Below are 22,397 nucleotides of genomic sequence, written 5' to 3' on the forward strand. Positions count from 1 at the left end.
AGCACATTGGAGGTGTTTGATTGTATTGAAGTGCCCAGGGCTCAGTCTTCAGCCCCCTTTTCTTCTTTGTTTGTTTCATGGCTTTAAAGTGTTAGAATTCATGGAGGGTTTACTCTCCATGGTAAGGGTTTTACATGCACTAATTTAGCCTTCTAAACAGCCTCATAGATGTAGGCACTTTTGCCCTTCTCACTTAAAGGTGTAGAAAGTGAGGCACAGAGAAATGAACTTTCTCTCTCTCCCTTTTTTTTTTTTTTTTTTTTTTTTTTTGGTACTAGGGATTGAACCCTGAGGTGCTCAATCACAGAACCACATCCCAGCCCATTTTTTAATTTTTTATTTTGATACAAGGTCTCACTAAGTTGCTTGAGATCTTGCTTAGTTGCCGAGACTGGCTTTGAACCTGAGATCCTCCTGCCTCAGCCTACCAAGTCATTGGGATTACAGCCATTGTGACTGGCGAGAGATCACCTTTCTTAAGATCACCTGTTCATGCTCTGGAGATGCAGGATGTGAGACTGCACTGGTATTCTGACTGATTCTGTACAGCCTTCTCACTGGTCCTAGCTCCCACTCCTCTGTCCCTTTACGTCCAGATCGTTATTTAAGCCTCATCTGGGATCATCAAATTTAGAATCCAGATTTCCCATCAAATCCTTCGTTAACCAACCCCCAGCCCCATATATTCTCTGCCTTCCTCCTGTCTCTCGTGTCTCAGGTCCTTTGTCCCTTGTCTCCCTTGTCTGGGATGCTCTTTTTCCCTGAACACTGCTAGTTTGTACCCTCAGTTCATGTGTGGGCTCAAATGCACAACCTCAGGGAGGCTTGCCCTGACCATCCTTTGTAAAATTGCCTTGAGTCACTCTTTGATCCTGCGTGGTTTTTGTTCTGATAATTATATTACATATTTGTGTTTTTCCTGTTTGCTTTCCCAAATAAACTCCAAGAGGTGGGTACTTGGTTGATTTGTTTACTGACATCTTTACTTTGTACAATGGACTAGTACATGGACTAGTACAAGGAAGTTTTTCTCTATAGTTGTTAAATAAATAAAGGGTTCGTTTGCACTTTAACATGAATTCACTTGGATAGCAGTAGAGAAGAAAGGAATGTTCAGTTGATAGATACAGTTGATAGTTGATGTGCAGTCTTAATTGGCTTTATATTTATAAAAAAGGCTTTGCCATGATATCTAACTAAGAAAACACTCAGAAGATCTTGGCTGAATGAAGACGCTGTGACCTAATTCCAGACATTGAGTCCTGGCGACAATAAAAGTGTGGTCTGCCGTGCTCAGAGAAAATCCTTGGAAGACCTGTAGACTTTGAAGGAAACATTGGATTTAGTTGGGTACGTAGGAATCAGGAATACTGTGTTTTTTTTTTTTTTTTTTTGCGTTGCTGGGGATTGAACTCAGGGCCTTGTGCATGCAAGGCAGGCACTCTACCAACTGAGCCATATCCCCAAGCCCATGAATACTGTTTTTTTAAAGGCTTTTCAACCTTTCTGTTTTTGGGAAAACTGAACTTAGAGAGGCAAAAGACTTATCCAAAGGCACACAGCTAGTTTGATCAGAGCCATGTCTGGAATCCAGGTGTTTTAGTTCCCTTTCCTTCATGCAGTGCTGCCTGCGGAGTTGAAGGGGACACTTTGGGGATGGGAGTGGGGTCTACTGGGAACAGCATGAGTAAAGGCCCAGAGGCAGAAAAGATGTTGGCTTTTGTGCAATAGAAATTTTTAGGTCATCCTCCTCAGGTTTATGAGAGATCCCTGTAAGACAGAGTAGGCTGATCCTGGAGGATAAGGTAAATCTGATCCTGGAGGATCGCAAATGTCATCTTGAAGACTTTAAATTTGGAAAGAGAATGAGGCTAATGAAAATGCTTTAAATGTTATTCTTTCTTTCCAGTGAAGGTGACATACAATCAGTGGTGTAGAAAGTGGATTGGGGGACTGGGGTTGTGGCTCAGTGGTAGAGTGCTTGCCTAGCATGCATGAGGCCCTGGGTTCAATTCTGAGCACCACATAAAGAAATAAATAAACTAAAGATACTGTGTCCATATATAGCTAAAAATATTTAAAAAAAAGAAAATGGATTGGAACTGAAGAAGAAAGTACAGACTCATAGCAGTTACTGTAGCTAGGGGCCTAGTAGCATTTCAGTTTTGTTTTTCTTTGAAAATCTGTGGTGGTTTTGGAGAAGATGACATAATTCTCAGGTGAGATGTACCAATTCAGCTTTCTAAAGAGTTTGAAGATAAGATCCAAATGATACTAAAATGATCTATGTTAGGACAGGAGATGGAAGGTATCATTATATGAGTGAAAACTGTGATGGAGGGGGAGAGGAGCAGTGGAAGGAACAGATGGAGAGTGAATGTGAGCAGTTTCTAAGGGGGTCTGGACCTCTCTTTATTTTTTTCCCCCCCGCAGGAGTTTTTTATAACTCTTATTAATTTTTTTTAAACATTTTTTTTTTTTATTATTTAAACAAATGGGATACATGTTGTTTCTCTATTTGTACATGGAGTCAAGGCATACCATTTGTGTAATCATAAATTTACATAGGGCAGTGTTGTTTGATTCATGCTGTTATTTTTTTCTTCCCTTCCCCCCCACCCCTCCCACCCCTTTTTTCCCTCTATACAGTCCTTCCTTCTTCCATTCTTAACACCCTCCTTATCCCTAACCCTAAACCTAACCCTAACCCTAACGCTAACCGCTCCTACCCCCCATTATATGTCCTCATCCGCTTATCAGCGAGATCATTCGTCCTTTAGTTTTTTGAGATTGGCTTATCTCACTTAGCATGATATTCTCCAATTTCATCCATTTGCCTGCAAATGCCATAATTTTATCGTTCTTCATGGCAGAGTAATATTCCATTGTATATGGACCTCTCTCATTGGAGGAGCTATATTGTGGCTGGGGAGTCAGGAATCAAGGGACCCCAGCCTCACACTTTTTTTTAGTATAATCTGCCTTCTAGGACCACAAATGCTTTGGACAGATGTGCTAAAGTCTAGGCTGCAGAATTTTTCAACCAGAGCTGATGAGAATAGATTGATACTACCCTTACCAGGCTAGTGAATCGGCACAGGGTGTGACCCTGTAAACTTCTTTTTTTTTTTTTTTTTGCATCCTTAAATCCTTATCCATCTCTTAAGGGAATATTTTGAAAGTCAGCATGAAAGTGAGAACCTAGACCTTTACATAATAAAATGGATCTGAAAGTTTGGGTTGCAAAAAATATCTTGGAACATTCAACATTCAACAAATATTTATTGAACAGAACAGTACCTACTAAACACCAGATACTGTGCTGAGTACTGGAGCATCACTCTTGATGTATTCCATCAAATGTTACTGATAGAATACTAACATTTGATTCTATTTCATGATAAACTCTTTTAGCCCCAAAGGATATTTAGCTTGGTCCACAAGCCCACAGTTACTTAAGACTGCTCATTTATGTTTGCATGCTTTTATTGAATGTGTGCTGGATGCTGAGGTAGTTTTGAAGGTGAATGGGAATTGATGAGGGTACTCAACTGGTTGACTAGAATTTACCTAGTAGATCCGGCAGATTTCCAGTTTTCTAAGGTTTCTGGCCAAGAGGAGAGTGTAGTCAGTAATGTATCCCCTTACCTTTTTTCTGTCTCCACTGGACCCTCCTCTTCCCTGCTTATTCCTGCTCCTGAACCTGCATCTTTAAACTACGAGCTATGATGGCTGAGGATGTAGCTGTGGTCCTGGTTTTGATCCCCAGCACCCCCTCCCAAATTTAAGAGATATGAAAATTAACTCCTTCGCATTATGTTTGGGAAGCTCCATTAGAGTAGTAACTTCCCTGATGAAATCTTGAAGTTTGAAACCTTTCCAGAAGAATCTGTGCTGCTTGTATAATCCAAAGAAAAGCCTTCTCTGTGTGAGCTTTCCTTCTCCTATGAAAATTGCTTTTGCCTAGAGCGTGGATGCAGGGCATGCATTGCTTAGTATTTCTTGGGCTCTTCTTCACTTCTGTCTGCTTGGTTGGCTCTCTTTGGAGGTGCTGGCAGGAGAATGTGTCTCGTTTTCTTAGAATGAATGATACAAACAAGTGGGAGGCACTCATGCCAGATGTTCCTATCATTTGGAGGGACAGTTTCTTAGAACAAAGATTAGAAAAATGAATACAGAAGAGGAGTGTTTTTTAAAATTTTTGGATTGCCAACTGGAGTGAGATTGTTTCCCCCTCCCTTCCATGGCATCTGGAGCCAGCTTGTACACTGGGTCTGACGTTGCTTCTACTTTGTTTGGGTCTGTGAGCTCCTTTCAAAGACAACTACAAAATAGAAAATTATCTTTACTTTCAACTTCAAATTGGTTTTTTAAAAAATATTTTATGTGCATTTAATACATTCTAAAAAAATTTTAAAGTTTCACTTCCCCAATGTCCAGTGGTCATTGTTAATATCTGGGTGCTCTCATCTGTAGGTCTTTCTCCAGGCATACAGATGTACATATTTGTATTCAAAGTAAGAACATCCTGTATAGTCATTCAATCTTATTTTTTAATTATCTTATCCAATTCAATAAATTTTTATTTTAGTTAATATTTAGACTATATTTAGATTTCCCCATCTCTTATTCTTTTTGGGTGGCTATAACAAAAATAACTTAAACTGGGTAATAATTTATAAATAACAGAAATTTATTGTGCAAACTTCTGGAGGCTGGGAAGTCCAAGATCAAGGTGCCAGCAGATTTAGTGTCTTGCAAGGGCCTGTTTGTAGATGGCCTCTCTCTGTGTTCACATATCAGAAGGAGCAAACAGGCTCCCTCCTGCCTCTTATAAGGGTACTCCTCCCATCACATCCCAAAGTTCCCACTTCTTGATACCTCCACCTTTGGGGATAGGTTTGAACACTTAAATTTGGAGGGACACATCAATGAGACCATAGGACCATTGACCCTTATTGTTTTTTCTGTAGCAGTATCAGACCTATGATTATGTACTATATCTGGTTATGTCCTTAGGCTTCTTTTAATGTACCTAACCCAGTCCTTTTTGTACCATACTATCTTGTTGAAGAATTATCCTTACTGGGACTTTTAATTGAGTGTTGAGGGTTTTTTTGAGGGGGTGGATGGGTGGGATAGGGTGGGGATAATGGGGATTGAACCCAGGGGTGCTCTACCACTGAGCAATATCCCCAGTCCTTTTTATTTTATATTCTGAGATAGAATCTCACTAAGTTGCTAAGGCTGACCTTGAACTTGCAATCCTCCTACCTTAGTCTCCGAAATCTCTGAGGTTATAGGTGTGTACCACTGTGCCTGGCAAGTGTTTAGGGTTTTATAAATGTCATCTCATTAACCCTTGCAACATCTTGGAGAAGCATGTTTTCTTCCTTACTTTTATCTACTCTTTTTCTATGGGATCTCAGCTATACCCAGAGCTTCAGCTGTTTTTTTTGTTTTGTTTTTTTTTGTTTTTTGTTTTCCTTATCAGAGATATGTCACCTATATCTCAGTGATCACCTTCAGAATAAATATGGACTCTTGAGACATTTGGAAAAATTCTTTTTTTTAACCATTTATTGTGTGTTATCCTAGAAAGTTCCTTAACCTCCCTGCGACCCAGGTTTTTCATCTGTAAAATGAGGTAATAATAGTACCTGCCTCATAAGATTGTGAAGTTAAATGAATTGATCTATATAAAGTGCTTAAAAGATGACTTTCATATAGCTAGTGTTATTAGACAACTGGATGACCCACGAGGAACCTCAAACTTCCCATGTTTGATCTCTGTAAAGTGGCTCTTCTTTCTCCTGTTCTCACTGTCCGCTTTAATGATATCAGAGTCATCACTGATTTTTCTTGCTCTCTTGGCATTCAGTACTCAAAGTCTTACCACTTTTACTTCCCGAACATGTCATGAATTAAATTCTTATTGTCTTGCTGCCTCCAGTCCAACTAAAGCCTTGGCCATTGTTTTGCTGGAAGGTAACTTTAATGTCTTAGAATGCCTGCCTCTGGATGTTCTTGTTTCCCACGCAGCTATGAGAGTGAGCTTTCTAAGATACATCTAGATAGTAATACTTCTTTGCTAAAAGCAATTTTCAAAAAAAAAATTAAGGAATAGCATAAAGTGTGCCAACAAGTGTGTAGCCTAATGGATTTCAGCATTTGTGTACTTCCCTGTAACTTCCACTCAGTTCAAAATACAGAACATTTCTAGCACCCCAGAAGGTTGTATCCTACTCCCAGATAGAATAGTAGAATGCTGATTCCTACCCAGCACCACTCTCTGTTAACCGTTTGTTTTACCTTTTCTTGATCTTCATATACATGAATCACAAAATCTCTTTATTGATTCTTTCACCAGATGACTGTACCCTTTGACATGACATTCAGAAACCTTTGTTGCCTGGTTTTTGCATACAATCTTCCATGCCTGCCCTGCCTTTCCCACTAGCCGAAATTGTGTGTACTTTATCAACATAACAGGCTTCCCCCCCCATTTCTTTTCCATTTCATTTTCTTTTCCGTGCCTGCCTACCCTTCTCTTCCCTTCCCTTTCTTCCCCCTTCCCTCCCTTCCCCTCCCCTCCTGTCCCTTCCCTCGCTTCCTCTTCCCCCCTCCCCTCCCCTTCTCTCCCTGCCCCTCCTCCTCCCTCCTTCCTTTCTTTCTCCCTTCCCTTTCCTTTCCTCCTTCTCTCCCTCCCTTCCTTCCCTCCTTCTTCCTTCTTTCTTCCTTTTTGGTATTAGGGATTGAATCCAGGGGTGCTTTACTAATCCAGGGGTGCTTTACCATTGAGCTACATTCCTAGCCCTTTAAAATTTTTTTTTTTTTTTTTTTAATTTTGAGTCAGTGTCTCACTAAGTTGTTGAGGCGGGCCTGGAACTTGTGATCCTCCTTCCCTCAGCTTCCTGAGTCACTGGGATTACAGGAGTGTGCCACTGTGCCTGACTTCTCTTGTCCCTTCGGACTTCATTCCTTGGTAAATTCGTCCTTCAAAACTCAGCTCCAGGCAAAAGTAAGCCATTTACTGCACTCTGGAGGCAAGATTATTATAGTTAGTTACTTGTTTACACATCTTTTCTCCTTTACTCATGGCTTTCATGAGCCCATGAATGATGGAGTATTTCCTCCTTAATTGGTTAGTTGGATTTTATGCACGTAGTTCATGTTCTTTTTGGAAAAATTAGAAAATTAAGACAAAGAAAAAATCTCCTACAATCCCAGTATGTAGAGGTAATCATTGTTTACATATATGTCAAAATATATACCAACACTGTAAAACAAGTATACATTCACAAAATACTAAATATTTATGTCCTTTAATCTCTTGTTATTTTATGCTTGGGGATCCCCCTGTTCCTTATTTAAACTGCTTATAGAAACTCTGTAATGGCAGGGGATAGCTCAAGTGTATGAGCTCTTGTCCAGAAACACTGTAATGAACATCCTTATTCCTTTATTTTAATGTAATTCCTCGATTATTTTGGAGTGAAGTAAAATGAATAGATGAAACAGATAGGCATCTTTGGAGTTCTCGATGTGCTTATTAGCCAAACTGCCCTTCAGAAAAGCTTTTACCCTTGTGCTGTTCCACCAGGCTGAGTATGCTCCTGACTTAATATCACTGCCTGAGCAGTGCTTTTATTTAAATTGTATCTTTGAATTAGGATTCACATACTACCCAAACTTTGTTTTGGTTGATATGTCTCTTCTATAAATGGTAATTACAATGTTTAAATAATCTGTTAATTTATTTTCATGTGCCCATACATCTTCTACCTTCTCTGTTGTATTAGTTGTATTTTAAAATTTATTTTTGACAATTACTCTTTCCTACATAACATTTTATCTTTTTAATGAGAATTTGTTGATTTTGGTTATTGGACTTACTTTTAAAACAAACATTTAAGTCTCCTTTAAAGTTGTTATTTCACATATATTTTGGAGAAAGTTATGTGATGGGAAAAATCAAATTTCTTAAGATCAAAGGTCTAAGAGACATTTCTTTTTCATTTGCTTGAGGAGTCTCTGCAACTTGTTAAATAATTTGAAGTAAAAACAGTTTCTCTGAGGGCTGGGATTGTGGCTCAGTGGTAGAGCACTTGCCTAGCTTGTGTGAGGCACTGGGTTCAATTCTCATCACCACATATAAAAAAGTGAATAAAATAAGGGTCTATCAACAACTTAAAAAAATTAAAAAAATACTTTCTCTGAGAGTTTTATATGCATATCTGCTTTAATTATATCCTCTGCAAAACTAGAAGAAATTTAGATATAGAATCTGTCTACATGCAAGCCTTTTTCTTGTACTTAATAAATATGAGAGTGTCATAGTGATAGTCCCTGGTTGTTGATTTAGTTCAGGTTCTCTAAATCTTTTATATTCAGACCAAACTCTTCCATCATTCTAGAGTTTGCTTCTATTAAACTTTTAATTATAGATTGAGACCGTTTGTTCAAAGATGTTCTATTATTTGCAGGGTGGTTCTCTGAACTGCATTCCTTTTCATGGTTGTCATCTTATGCAGTCTTTTGATCTATTTCTTTCATTAAAAATATATTTTTACCAGGCGTGGTGGCTCACGCCTATAATTCCAGCTACATGCGAGGCTAAGGCAGGAGGGTGGCAAGTTTGAGGCCAGCCTGGGCAGTTTAGCAAGACCCTATCTCAAAATTAAAAAGAGGGATGGGGATGTAGCTCAGTGGTAGAATTGCCTGCCTAGCATGCATGAGGCCCTGGGTTCAATCCCCACTATTGCAAAACAAGATAATAATAATCTTTATTGTGTAACTTTTTCTGATTAGCTTTTTCTGTAGTATTGCTTCTACTTTTATTACACTCATCTCAGATTTTTTTTTTATGGACCTAATGTTTTTACTATTTTTTTAATTAGGCAAGTCTGTTTCATTTCCTTAAGAATCAGTATCAGCCATTCTGTAACAAATATTTACTGAGTGTATCTTGTGAGGAAGGTAATCCATTATAGGGATTAGCTTTATTCTTCTACCATAAACTTTTTTTTTTTCTTTAGCTTCTATGCCTTTTTGTGTTAATTCATTCTTCGGAGTTTACTGTTTGATCCTCCTTTCATAGTTTTAGTCTATTTTGTTCATACTCTATTTACTGAGATTTGTGTTCAGGCCCACTATAAAGGATTAAGTTACTCAGGCATTTTTTATTTTGTGATGGTGAGTTTCATTAATGATCACCTAATTATAAATCCTGCCTCCCCCCATTTTGGGAAATAATTTTGTATAAGGGAAATGAAACCTGGAATTCCCATTTCATTCTTATTAAGATTAACCTGAGGGAAGAGCCTGCCCTGGTGGGAGAATGCTTTCTTCTAGGACATAGTTTGTAAGTGAGAGACTTGCTCTCAGGGCTTTTCTCTGGAGAGCTGGCTGACTGGTGCTGTAGCCCCCAGGTAGAGCAGCACCTGAGTGATTGTGTGAAGTTTCAGGGTGCTTTGTAAGAGTGAAGCCCAAGCTACAGACTATGAAGGACCCAAGAAGAGCTCAAATGTGTATAGTCCACTTTTGATTATGTAAAAGAGGCAGATACTTGGGAGAAGTGGCAGGTAACAGTGTGTCCACTGGAGCAGTAGACTAGTAGGTGTCCTGTACAGCAAATGCATTGAGGCTGATTCTGTGGAATAGGAAGACCTGAGAGTCATAGTCCTCAGAGAGGCATAAAATACCAGTGGGAAAGAGCTGAAGATTGGTACCAAAAGGTAAGTGGATTCACTAGGCAGATCAGAAGCCTTGTGATGTGCATGTGGTAAAAACAGAATGATGAGGGTTTAGAGGTGGAAAAACTGACTGCAAGCTGAAGGGGTTGAGGAGGTGGAGGACAAGGAGTGTAACATATGGAGGGCTGGCTGGATTTGATTTGGTGAAGAGGAAGGGACAGGTGACCTTAACTGGAAGAATAACCTGAGGCCCAAGGTGGGAAATGTTCTATAAAACCAGGTTTATTTGTTCCCATCTATAGGCTCTGCCCCACTTCCAACAGTGAGGACTGAGCCTTCTTAGGGAGCAGTTCTTTGCCCAGCCTCTTAGGGAGCAGTTCTTTGCTGCTTTGGTTCAGATTGCAGTGCACTGTTTTCTGCTTGCCTGCCTCCATGGACAGAGCTATGACTTCTGGGCCAGCACCTTGTAGAGAGCTCTTCCTCTCAGCCTCACCAACCTAACCAGCCTCTTCTCAAGCCCTGAATTCTCTCATATTATGTTCAACCTGTCTCTTGGTCCTTGCTGCTTGCCATCTTAGCTTAGAAACTTCCCATTTCCCTCTTCTCCAGGCCTAGGCTTCCCAGTTGCAGTTCCATAAATATTCACAGCAGGCTTCACCAGTGCCCTTTGGGCAGTATTATTCTGTGTCCTGCGACACTTTCTTGTTTGTGTTGTTCTATGGGCTACAGTCTCCTAGTAATATTGTACGGTAGGGAATGATGTATGTGGAACTGTGTGGAATGAACAATAGGAGCCAAGGCTAGAAATGCAGGTATAGGCTGTGATTTTAGAGGGACTGGATTTAGTCCTCAAGGGAAACCACAGAGTTTTTTGTTGTTGTTTTTGGATGCTTCATTACTTAATCAGACCTTTATTGAAGCTCACTTAAATTGTTTGCATCTCTTTCTGTTAAAAAGTAGCAATAATTATCCATGGATAAACAATAGTATTAATTTTTAATTTTTTTTCCCAAATTATTTTTTATTATTATTATTATTATTATTTTTTATTGTAAACAAATGGGATACATGTTGCTTCTCTGTTTGTACATGGCATAAAGGCATACCATTTGTGTAATCATAAATTTACATAGAGTAATGTTGTTTGATTCATTCTGTTATTTTTTCCCTTCCCCCCTCCCCTCCCACCCCTCTTTTCCCTCTATACAGTGCTAATTTTTAATTTTGATAATGCTTCTATTTTGATGAGAGGCAGATATGCTTGTGGTCTTCAAACTGGAGAAACTTTGCAGATCGTTGACTTCTTGTGTTCTTTTTCCAAGAGTTGATCTGTCTGAGAATACAGCTGTAACCCAATGAGTTCCTTTTCCCAATCACTTTATTTTTATTTTTTCATGGTACTGAGGATTGCATCCAGGATATGTGAGGCAAATGTGCTGCCTCTGAGCTACATCCCTGTCTCTTTTTATTTTATTTTGGGACAGGGTCTCATTAAGTTGCCCATCCTGGCCTCAGACTTGCTATTCTTTTGCCTATAAATCTCCTGAAGATTGTTTTGGAGGGTGTTGGGATCTAATCCAGGGCCTTAAGCATGCTGTGCAAGCATTCTATCACTGAGCTGTCCTCAGCTCTCCTAGTCACTCTTCTCCCACTTCTCCCACTTTACAAAAAGAAGACACATCCTTACTCATCGTTTTTTAAAAAAAATATTTGTATTAGTTATAGATGGACACAATACCTTTATTTTTGTTTATTTTTTAATGTGGTGCTGAGAATTGAACCCTGTGCCTCACACATGCTACCACCGAGCCACAACCCAGCCCATCTTTTTTTTTTTTTAATATATTTTTAGTTGTAGATGGACACAGTGCCTTTATTTACTTATTTATTTATTTTTATGTGGTGCCGAGGATCATGGACCCAGTGCCTCACATGTGCTGGGCAAGCAGCTCTACCGCTGAGCCATAACCCCAGCCCTCCTTACTCATCTTGAATCTTGCTGATGTTTGCCTGGTGCATGAAAACCTCCAAGTTAGCAACCAAAGGCACAGTTAGAAATATTACTAGGAGCTTAGTGTGGTGGCACATGCCTGTAATCCCAGTGACTTGGGAGGCTGAGGAAGGAGGATCACAAGTTCAAAGCCAGCTTTAGCAACTTAGTGAGACCCTGTCTCAAAATTTAAAAAAAAAAAAAAATAAATAAATAAAAGGAAGAAAAGGCTGGGGATATAACTCAGTGGTTAAGTGCCCCTGGGTTCAATCCCTGATACCAAAAAATAAAAAATGAAAAAATTAATTAAAAAAAATACACACACATATATATGTAAAAGTATATATATGTTTATATATTATGTACATATGTACTAATGTATATATTAATACTTATATATATTATTAAGAAAGTGAATGGGTAAAATTCTTTTCTAGGTCAGATGGTTTGCAATCCTTGCTTTCAACAAAATTTCTGGAGTTGTCAGTTGGTAGATAATTAAAAAATAGTTTTCGATGATAGGGTCACTATGTGATTTTGATGTAATTCTGAACGAGTACAAAGATTGACTGATATTACTATAGAAAAATTTCTTTCATTTCTATCTAGTTATTTATGTGAACAAGGTTTTTTTATGTTCTTGCGGATATAAAAATGACAAATTAATACATTCCTAGTAAGGTTTCACATTTTTTGCTTAATAGTACCAATTTATAATGTAAGAAAATTTTGGTTAATTGCACAATAATAGTAATAAAGGAGATGAAAACCCAATCCAGAATAAAATAATATTTTTTTAACACTTAGAGGTTATTGTTGTGGGAGAATTTAAAAATTTAGGTATAAATGCATTTATGTATAACAGATACATTGCAGGGAGTTTCATAGGATGATCAATAATAGGTTTTGAAGCATAAATATTAGGATAAAATTCTGAAGAGGAAGTAAAAAGGAGTTAAGAATTTAAGGGGAAAAAGGAATGGTATAAAATTTATGTTTCATTATTTTTATTTTATTATTTTGTGATATTGGGGATTGAATCCAGGGGTATTCTGCCACTGAGCTATATCCCCAGTCCTATTTATTTATTTATTTAAATGAAAGCTTTTTAAAAAAGACCTTTATTTATTTATTTTTTTATGTGGTACTAAGGATCGAACCCAATGCCTCACACATCCTAGGCAAGCACTATACCAGCGCGCTGCAACCCCCAGCTCATCCTTTTTATTTTTTATTTAGAGACAGGGTCTTCTTAAATTGCTGAGACTGGCCTTGAACTTGTGTTCCTCCTGCCTTGACCTTCAGAGTTGCTGGGATTACATGTCACTCAAATTTATGTTTTAGAAATGGATGGTGATAGATTTTAAAACTATGGTATTTAGATTCCATTGGATCATTTGAGATAGTAATGTAGTAGTTTTATTTTAAAATGTCATCATTTATAAAATGGCAGTCTTTTTGGGGGCGGAGGATGCTGGGGATTGGACCCAGGGTCTTGTGCTTGTTAAGCATGTGCTGTATTACTTAGCCACAATAGCAGCCCCAAATGCCAATATTTATAATATGCCAGGAAGTACATCTCTACTACTGTTTATGATGTAAAAATTTAAACATTAACTTACATATATGGGACATAATGGTGTTGTGTAAAATTTTCTTAGGGAAAATATGATAAACATTTACAATGGTGCTTGACTAGAGCAAAGCAAAGAAAGTTAAGAAAAAGAGACAAATGAAGTCCCAAGGTCAAAAAAAAAAAAAAAAAAAAAGTCCCAAGGTCAGACAAATCCACCACAGGAGGTGCTCTAGGAGCTTGATTGACTGTTGAAGTTGGATAATCAAAAAAAAAAAAAAAAAAAAAAAAAAAAAAATGGTGGGAAGAGGTAAGAGTATTTGCAAAAGGCTGGAGGTGTAAAAAAGAACATGAAAACTTTGGGGGAAATGGCAGGTGAGGCATGAGCAGGATGGTGTTTTCCAGCCAGTCAGCTCGGGTCTTCATATGGCCCAGAAAGGGGAGGTGACTGGCTAGAGGTCTGTGGAGGGAGTGATCCATTATACTTCCTTCCCAGTGGTTGTTTTCTATATTAATAATCATCTGGACATTCTTACAAATGTAGAAACTCTTATTTATGTTCAACTGCAGAAGGAAAATGGGGCCCAGGGAGAGAGTATCCTTTTCAAGCTTTGTACCTTAGTAGTTATGTGCAGACTGAGATTAGTGCTACAGGGCAAGGGTTCTTTCCATTGACCACATGGTTGGTTGGGGCCCTCTGCTTGTCATCTAAAAGGGTGACTACAATTTTGGAACCAAAATTTGGAATCGTTGAGCCAGTAAAGAACATTTGTCTCAATTTGTGCATTCATTTGCATGAGAAACTTTTGCAAAGTACTAAAAACTAAATCAAACTTAATGTATGTTTTTTCAAATCATTTCTTGTTTTAAGGAATTTCACTTTGCAGATTCTCTGTGGTCCCAGGAGAGGTAGCATGTATAGCCCCTCTTCTGGGCCATCTGGCACGCTGAATTCCTTTGCTTTCCTGATGGAGAACGGGGCTGTGAAGTCAGACTGTGTGCAGAACTGAAAAAATTGATGACACTTGGTTCTGCCCATTTGAAGCACTGGTTCAGCATAGTGATAGAGACTTGATGCAGTATTTGCATAGAGCAGCTTAAATGAACTCCAGCAGGAAACCATCAAAGGGTTGATTTGATACCACACAGAAACACGAGGCCATCAGATGAGCGCTTTTTCCACATTTTCATATTTTCCGGGATGACACTGAAAGCCTTGCCCTTAGAGAACCCTGAGCCACCTAATAATTCATTCTTCCAGGCTCTGGAGAGGAAGAAATGGGAAATTTGTATCCTTAAATGGATGCCCTTGGCCTTTCTTATGAGAACCAAGAAGGGAATTGAGGGCAATATGTGAATGTGACTGGGAGGCAAGGTAAGGAACACCGCACCACTTTTATTTCTTGCAGGAAATTGTATTTGGTGTCATTATGTCCTGCACTGATTTTAAAAAAGTCTCTGAAGAGCCTGGCTTTTGTGGGAGGACATGCTATCAAAAAAATACTGAGTCAGCACAGGGGACCTACTGTGCACATTCACAACTGGATACTTTACTTTCTTGAGTCTCATTAATTGTCTCAGGAGGAAATCACACCCCTGAGAAATCAAGTAACTTGCCCAAGATCCAGAATTCAAACCCTGGTTCCTTTGATTCCAAAGCCCTTCCCACCGCTTTGCGGTGCCTTTTCTTGCTGAAATCTCGGAAAAGGAAGGATATTCTGGGTTGAATTAGGGAACTTGTAGTATCCAGCTCACTGTTCTGAAGATAGCATTCTTTCTCTTGGGCTGTTGGGGAGCGGACTAATGCTGTCCAAGGTTATGAGTCAAAGGGGAAGATACCAGTAATCCTTTAGACTATCCCTGTTTCTTGGGGAGCAATGGGAGGAAGGCATCTAGATCTTGGTGGTAGTTTGGAAGAAATGGGTCCTGAATTTACCCACCACCACTTATCTGAGTGAGTGAAAAGACTGGAAACGTGGCACACATTAGGGATGCTGAATTTTACAAAACACTGTTTTTGTTTGTTTCTTAATTTGGGACCAAAATAAAACTTCTAGCTTTTAAATTTTTTCCAAGTAAAGGACTTAAAACAAACAACCCCAAACCTAGACTCATCTTCACATCATATAAGAGAGGTCATTTGCAAATCAAAATAATAAATTAAAAACCAAACAAATAAAATAAGGTTATAAGACAGCCAAGAGAGGGCCTTATACTCATCTTTTACAATATTAGGTAAGATTTAAAATATTTTGAATAAGTAAAATTTCAGCATAAATTTCTTGATTTGTCGGTTGGATTTTTATTTGGTTTTGCATTTCAGGGGAAGCTTGACTGCCTGGCCTGTTTCCTACTTTATCTTTTTTTTGATCATTTTTTGTTAATAGTCTATTTTGACAGATAAGTTAATGAATATAGTCTTAACATTCAGTGGGACATTCTGGTAAGTGGCAAGAAGGGGAGTAAAAACAGTTCTTAGGCTTTCAGTTCTGTGACCAGGCCAGGAAGAAAGCAAGAGTGGCGCAGGTTCCAGAAAGGAGCTGTGAGGACCTGTCTTGCTTCATATGTGGGGTGGAGGTGGGGGCTGCACAGGACCCTTGATGCGTACTATGAAATAGGTAGGAATTTGAGGGCGAGGTTGTGGATGGCAAGAATTTTCATCATGGCCTGGATCACATTTAGAAGCATCGCTCTTATAAAGGAATTATCCTGTTTGGTACTGCAAGGTGATCTACACAAGCACAGACAAAGGCCCATTGTTTTCTCCAGGCAGCTGTTTATTACATTGGGCTAAGGAGGGTGTGGGGAGCCTGCAGGATTCTACCCTAGGTGCTCAGATGTGGGATGGTCCTGATGATCCATCTGGTTATTTTCTTCTGAGTCTATTTTGTGTGGACATTTGGCAAACTGCATTTTCTTCCAGACAGTAAAGTCTTAGCTCCACCTTCTGTTTGGTCTCAGTGCCCTGGAGTTTGGGTGAAGGTTAAGAGCCCTTGGGAATAGAAAAAGAGCCCAAAAACCTCTGGGGAATTCTCCAGCTCTCCTAGCCTACCTCTTTTGTCCAGGGGAACACCTGCCTTCTGCATTTCCAAGGGCTCTGCTGGGGGAAGTGTGTGTTTTGGCCTTTTTGGAGAAGGGCACATTAGCTTCCCTGGCCTGTTTACCTTTGTTTGCTCCTTTTGCCCTTGATTACAAATGAGACCTTGGGCGGGGGATTTCCCTGCTTTCATGGAGGTCACTCCTTCCTTTTGTCTGCTTTCTCAATTTTTCCAGCTGGGGAAGAGCCTTAAAAAACAAAACAAAACAAAACAAAAAAAAAACCCGCAAAAATAATTTTCTTTGACTTAACTCCTTGCCTCATAGACTTTGCCCAGTGAATGGATGAGTTGACAATCAGGCAGCAGCTTATCTGCCTCCTAAGATTTCTTTCCACTGGGTTCTGGGACTGTTAGACCCTTTCTCATTTACCTGTCACTGCTGTGGTTGTGAGCTCTCTCCGCTTAGGGGAGGAATAATCTTCTCCATCCGGAATCTGGATGGCTTATTGGTGCTTGTGGAGCTGGGGTTGTTGCAAGGATTCTTCGTTCCCTGGACTCTGTGTTCTATCCCCTTAGGTGAATATAGATATACCCTTCGAGGTTAAGAACTCCAAGTTCTTTCCTCCTCATTCCCCCAGTCTATATGTAAAGCACATGACAGGATAGGTGGAGGCCGTAGGTACAGTGATCACCAGTGGCTTAATTTGCCAGTGGGGTAACCTCCTGTTCCCAGTGTCAGCCTGCCCACATAGAGCACGAGGACAGCCACTTCCTCTCTGAGGCCACCTTCATTAGGTGCACCACCTAAGCCTGGCTCACAGTAGGGGTGAGGGGAAACGCTTGGCTCTTATTGGCACAGGTAGATCGGTAGATCTCCTTGTTCTTCTGTGGAAGCCCTCTTTTCTTTCTTTCTTTCTTTTTTTTTTTTTTTTTTTTTTGGTTGTTGTATATTAGTTATAAAGAAAAGTGGAATTTGTTGAGGTATATTCATACATGTATATAACATAATTTGGTCAGTTTCACTCCCAGTGCCTCCTCTTCTCCCTCCCCGTAATGGTCTCCCTTCTACTTTCATCATGTTCATTTTTACCCCCTTTGAAAGTTCCCTTTTCTTGTTCTTTTTGTTTTTACCTAGAGGCGCTCAACCACTGAGCCCCAACCCTTTTTATATTTCATTTAGAGACAGGGTCTCATTAAGTTGCTTAGGGCCTCAATAAGATTCTGAAGCTGGCCTTGAACTTGCAGTCCTCCTGCCTCAGACTCTTGAGATGCTGGGATTACAGGTGAGCGCCACTGTGCCTGGGTCTTGTTCATTTGAACAATTTTGATATCATAACACAACTAAAGGATCCTGTCAACTCTTCAAAGTCTTTTTTTTTTTTTTTTTTTTTCCCCTTAGAGGTTCCTGGAGAGCTCAAGTGAATTTTACTTCTTGGTATTAATTTTTCTATTCTCTTTACAACTTTCATACTCTTTGGAGAGATTCTCTCTTGGATAATTTGTGTAGAAAAAAAATTTTTTTTTTTTAAATCCAGTGAACTTAGTTCTTCTAGTGATTTCTTCAGTTCCTTCAGCCATCCTCCTGCTGGTTGATCTTGGTGCTTTTTCTTTTTTTCTTTTGGAAGGCCCTTGCTTGGCTCCTCGAGCTCCCTTCCAGTTCTGCTAATGATGCTCTGTGATGAGCATCCGGTTCTGCTAATGATGCTCTTTGCCCATGCATTTTCTCCTCAATTTTCCAGACTTCTGTCTCACTGATATATTCCTTTCGACTTTATCATGTCATAACTTGTTTGGCCAAAATAGTATTCATTCTCTTTCTTGCCACCCCTCTTTTTTTTCTTTTCTGAAAAGTTAACCTTTGGCATTTGGGCCTTATTTCTAAGCCAGGTTTCAGTTCAGACCTTGGTGCTAAGAGTAGGCTTCGTTTTCTGCTTATATAGCTTCTAATATGGTCTCTGTCTTAGGCCTAAGAATGATGGTTGCTTCCATATTGCTCTGAAATTCCATTTCCTTTTTATGAATTTTCCCCTTGTTTAGCACTTGTGTTCTTTTTAAGAATTCTTTTTTCACCCTAAGGTCATGAAGATAGTCCAAGCTTTCTTCTAAATGTTTTCCCTCTTAGACAACAGTTTATTCACATTCACATTTAGATCTAGACTCCTATTTTATTTATTTATTTATTCTTCTTAGTTATACATGACAGTAGAATGTATTGTGACATATCATACATGCATGGAGTACAACTTCCCATTCTTGTGGTTGTGCATGATGGGGAGTTACACTGGTTGTGTATTCACATATGAACACAGGAAAGTTATGTCCGATTCAAGTTATGTCTGATTTATTCTATTGTCTTTCCCATTCCCATCCCCCCTGCACCCCACCCCTTTTCCTCCCTGTCCAATCCCATGACCTCCTCATTGTGAGTCAGCATCCACATATCAAAGAGATCATTTGGCCTTTGGTTTTTGGGATTGGCTTATTTCACTTAGGCTGATAGTCTCCAGTTCCATCCATTTATTGACAAATGCCATAATTTCATTCTTTATGGCTAATATTCCACTGTGTATATGTATCACATTTTCCTTAACTATTCGTCTGTTGAAAGGGTACCTAGATTGGTTCCATAGCTTAACTATTGTGAATTGAGCTGCTGTAAACATTGATGTGACTGCCTCACTGTAGTATGCTGATTTTTTTAAAAGTCCTTTGGGTATATGCCAAGGAGTGGAATAACTGGGTCAAATGGAGGTTCCATTCCAGGTGTTTTGAGGAATCTCCATACTGCTTTCCATAATGGTAGCACCATTTTGCATTCCCACCAGCAATGTGTGAGTGTACCTTTTTCCTCACATCCTCGCCAACATTGATTGTTACTTGTATTCTTGATAATTGCCATTCTTACTGGCAATCTTAATTTTAATTTGCATTTCTCTAATTGCTAGTGATGTTGAACATTTTTTCATATATTTGTTGATCTTTTGTATTTCTTCTGTCAAGTGTCTGTTTGGTTCATTTGCCCATTTATTGATTGGGTTATTTGCTATTTTTTTGGTGTTAAGTTTTTTGGGTTCTTTATATATCCTGGAGATTAGTGCTCTATCTGAGGTGCAGGTGGCAAAGGTTTTCTGCCATTCTGAACCTCTCTCTTCATGTTCTTGATTGTTTCCTTTGCTGTGAAGAAGCTTTTTAGTTTGATAAAATCACATTTACTCTTTAAAAAATTTTTTTAAAAAAGATTTTTGGTACTAGGGATTGAACTCAGGGTCATTTGACCACTGAGCCATATCCCCAGCCTTTTTTGTATTTTATTTAGAGACAGGGTTTCACTTAGTTGCTTAGCGCCTCGCTTTTGCTGAGGCTGGCTTTGAACTTGTGATCTTCCTGTTTCAGCCTCCGAGCTGCTGGGATTCTAGGCATGCGCTACCACACCCGGCCATTTATTGATTCTTAATTTTACTTATTGTGTTTTAGGATAGACTCCTATTTTTAAATCTCAGCCACATTTTTAAAACCCTGACTTCTTTGCCCAGCTTGTCCTTAGTTTAAGATTGCAATTTTCCTTTTTTGTCACCCATCTGCTGGCCTGTGCAGCGGTCTTCTCTTCCCTGTGTACTGTGTCTGCCCCTCTCCCACCATCTTCCCCTCTGGTAGAGGTCACAGAGGAAATACTTAGTTAGACTCTGCCAAATATTCTGACTGTGTTGTTTTGCTTAAAAAAGACATGTGGATAAACTGTTTTGCTTCTTGGTCTTGATGCTCTAGAGCAGATGTTTCTTTGTAACGGAGGTGTTGTGGTCAGTTGGGAAGAGTGCTAGACTAGAGTTTGAAGAATTGGATTCTAATCCCTGCTGTGCTACTAATTTGTGGTGTGATCTTGTGCAAGGCACATTTCTGTGTCTCAATTTCCTTTTGTCAAAAGGGACCTTATTTCATGATAAAGAAGATAAGACTCCAAACTGGGGGCAGTAGTGCATACTTGTTATCTCAGCTGCATAGAAGACTGAGCGGAAGGATCTCAAGTTGGAGGTCAGCCTGGGCAACTTAGTGAGACCCCGTCTCAAAATAAAATAAAAAGGGCTGAGGGATCAGTGCTAGAGCACTTGGGTAGCATGCCCAAGCATGCCAAGTGCAATCTGTGGTCACACACACACACACACACACACACACACTCTCTCTCTCTCTCTCTCTCTCTCTCTCTCTCTCTCTCTCTCTCTCTCTCTCTCTTTCTCTCTCTCTCTCTCTCTCTCTCTCTCTCTCGACCTTATGGGTATGAGATGGGAACCCAAAAAAAACAAGCCTGGGGAACAAGGAAAGCATAGTAGGCTAAAGACAAAGAACTATTACCATGAGCGCAGCTCAGAACCAGAAGAGAACTCAAATGACCCAGGAAGATAAATTAATATATGTAGTCATTTTATAAAATATAAAATGTGATAAAATGATGGAAATTCTTTGAGATCATTTTACATAACTGCCTTGCCCACCCCTGAGTTTCCTCTGGGTCCACACCTACTTGCTGTCACTTTTGGGATGTGGGAGTCTTGTCCTTCTGTGGGTTCAGTTCCAGAATTCTCCCTCCCACCTCCCGCCTCCTTCACAAACCCAGGAATATTTGACACTCAGCCCAGATTTTCACCTGGCTTTGATTTCCCATCATGTGGAGATTGGGCCTTGGAAGTTGTAGCTTCCAGATACCTTAAATGTTTGCTAACATGTCCAACTTCTGCATTTCTTGATCATTCCTTCTGTGCGTGGCTTCATTCCAATTCTTATTTCCTGGAGAAGGTATGATTTGGTTCCAGCAAGGAAAGGGTGACTGTTTGGGGGATCCTGTTTCCAAGAACTTGGAAATAAAAGTAGACAAAAAGAGCAAAACACCTGAGAGATGCCCCTTAAGAACACCTAGGGGTCTTTGAAAGAGAGACACATGGTTTAACTTCTGCCTATATAAACCACACCCAACATGCATACTCAGATAGGCAGAGCTACACTTCTTCATTATTCCTGTTCCCTTCTGAAATGAGTCTGGGATTTAATCACATCTTACCTAGTGTATACTATTTTCTTTCCACTTACAGATTTGCTTTGGTTTCCTCCAGGGCAGAATGAGTTGGACAAAGACAGTCTCCTAAGTGTTTTTGCTACCCTGTGGTTCTTTATAGGATAAAAATCAGCACAAACTTTCCTAAATGGGTACAGAGGGATACCTGTCTCTGTGGGGTTAATGATGACGATGTGTGCTTACTATTACTGTGTCAGGCTGCTGAAACTTGCTAGAGAAACTAGGGAACTTGGTAGATTAGTTCTGGGGAGAGTTACTTAACTAACTCTACTTCCAAGTAGCCTTCTCTGCTATCTGCTATTTTACCATCATTCTTTTTTTTTTTTAATTTAAGTACCATTGACATTCACCATAGGGCTCATCCTTTAGTTTTTTGTATTCCATAGCCCTGACTCCATCCTGACCCTACAGCACCAATGAGGGTACCTTATTGTTAGGACTAAGTGACATAGAACCTGGAATAGTTCGTTTTCTTTGTATAGATAGGCACTGCCATCCAGCTAGCCCCAAGAGAACCAGCAGTGAGTGTTGCCTGTAGGTTCTGTAGATGTGTTTGTTGTGAATGCCAACAACATCTGATTGAAATAATGCTTTGATTTGGGGCTTGATAAGAGTGTGAGCCTGTGTCTGGCATTTGGTACTTATCCCTGTCCCATTAAAACCAAGTTGTTCTAAGCAGATGACTCAAGTGATAACTAACTTGTGATGCTGAATGTGTCCTCCCTACCACTTCTGTTCTGTGTGCTCATATACCTGCTGGCCTCTGTGTCTCTCACCAGTTATGGGTAATTCAGATGGTTGCTATTCACATCCTCTTTAATCCCCATCTTTCTTTCTCATTCTCTGCTACCTGTTTCGTTTAGTTATACCTAGTAAACATCTTCCTTACTTAACTTACTTGGGTTATGAGGTAAAACCTAGTCCTAATCATAGCTGATAAGAATGGCACCACGAATACTTCTAAACAGACATTTGGGAATGGAATTAGTTGGTGTGAAGCATCAGTCCCCTCAGTATTGCCCTTGAGAATACCTTA

General features: G+C 39.5%; 1 protein-coding gene across 5 annotated transcripts in view; it reads left to right on the top strand.

Moving 5' to 3' along the window:
- The window catches only part of DENND2B (DENN domain containing 2B), a 153,234-nt gene that overhangs the window by 7,979 nt on the left and 122,858 nt on the right, over positions 1-22,397 (top strand). Inside the window, exon 2 of one of the 5 annotated variants that reach the window (XM_079104260.1) lies at positions 1,253-1,350. The exons of 3 other annotated variants lie outside the window; for them this stretch is intronic. The gene's annotated coding sequence lies outside the window, so the exon portion shown is untranslated. Of the gene's footprint in view, positions 1-1,252; positions 1,351-3,167; positions 3,349-22,397 lie in introns of those variants that run through there. One more of the 5 variants, XM_079104262.1, reaches the window with a different exon arrangement.

The sequence above is a fragment of the Sciurus vulgaris genome, assembly GCF_902686455.1.
Source record: "Sciurus vulgaris genome assembly, chromosome: 11".
NCBI classification, from domain to species: domain Eukaryota; kingdom Metazoa; phylum Chordata; class Mammalia; order Rodentia; family Sciuridae; genus Sciurus; species Sciurus vulgaris.